This window comes from Fukomys damarensis, unplaced genomic scaffold, assembly GCF_012274545.1.
Source record: "Fukomys damarensis isolate Sample0158 unplaced genomic scaffold, DMR_v1.0_HiC HiC_scaffold_5, whole genome shotgun sequence".
Classification (NCBI taxonomy): Eukaryota; Metazoa; Chordata; class Mammalia; order Rodentia; family Bathyergidae; genus Fukomys; species Fukomys damarensis.
This window is the reverse complement of record NW_022900917.1, coordinates 53537088-53538331: the sequence shown is the minus strand read 5'-3', so window position 1 is coordinate 53538331 and position 1244 is coordinate 53537088. Positions and strand designations below refer to the sequence as shown.

Sequence of the window (1244 nt, the reverse complement as noted above, 5' to 3'; positions counted from 1 at the left end):
GCTGGTGGGGACTCTCGGTGGCTGTATTTACTGTCCAGGGAGGAGCCCAAGGAAATTAGGAGATTTGGGCAGGGAGTGGAAGGGGTTCAATTTTTCCTCACACAGTCCCTGAGATTGCGCCGTGGGGAACGCATCGCCGCGGAGAGTTTAGAACTGTAGATTTGTCCAGAACGGATGGACGGGATGAGGTGCGCTGGAGATTTCTGGGGTGTGCTGGAGACCCTCCCGTGCAAAGCACCGTCCCGAATATCGTCGTTTATTCACTGTCTGTCCTCGAGCCTGGACTCAGTTCCTTGTTGCAGCGGCTAATAGCATCGGGCTCGCAGTATGCGCTCAATTAATTGTTATAGAAACGAACGATTAAACTTTCTGAAAATCTTATTCTCTTTTCAGTTGGTGTGATTCCTGGCCAAATAAGCAAATCAAATCCCAAGTTCTGGGAAGGGGCTCCTCGGAGGACCGCGTGTCCAGCCGGGGACTCTCTGTAGCGCACCGCCCTGGCCTCCCTGGTGATAGGGGCTCGGGGTGGGCGCCCGGCCAGCGCGCCCCGCGTGTAGCGGACAGAGCGCTGAGGATATTGGTGCCCGGGTCGCCGGGGCTTGGGGCTCGCATCTGCTCCACAGAGGGAGCCAGAAGCGGGCGGTGGGGGCTGTGGTTTGGGACTGAGCTTGCTCCCCGCTTCCTGACTTCGCAAAAGGATGGCTAATGGGGGAGCTGCCCGCAATATCAAAGGCCTCCCTTTTCCCATTTGGAAAACAGAGACAGCGTCAGTATGTCTTTGGGAGGCACAGCGTTCAGAAGAGAAACAAATGGAATAAACTAAGAAATGCCTTAGCCTTGTGCCTGGCACATAGCGAGCCCTGAAAAAAATGTTTTTAATCATCTGTCATTCATCTACGTTTCTATCTGTTCATCACCTATGCATGTTACATCTATTTTTTTAATCTGTCCACTTATGCATATATCTATCCCCCTGGTTCTAGGGAGATACCACAGACAGTCCTAGGGCTTATACATAGTGAAAACAAATCTCAGGGCTTTTCCCGCCGGTCGGCCCTAGGCGTCCTCTGCAAAGGATCCATCACCATTTCAGCCGTCGTGGGGACCTGTATTCCCCGGCTCCTCTTAGGCTCTCACGGCCCTGCGCCTTCCATTTTAGTCGCTAGAGGGCAGTGGTCTCCTGAGTAGAAGCGCAGGGATGGGGGATTGGGGCACCTCCAATGCCGGCTGGTCTCAACCGGTCT

At 54.0% G+C, this 1244-nt stretch overlaps 1 protein-coding gene across 1 annotated transcript in view; it reads right to left on the bottom strand.

Moving 5' to 3' along the window:
- Positions 1-120, bottom strand: part of Penk (proenkephalin) — a 5785-nt gene extending 5665 nt beyond the window's left edge. Inside the window, exon 1 of the mRNA XM_010611141.3 lies at positions 102-120. The gene's annotated coding sequence lies outside the window, so the exon portion shown is untranslated. The remainder of the gene's footprint in view (positions 1-101) is intronic.
- Positions 121-1244: the final 1124 nt, after the last annotated feature.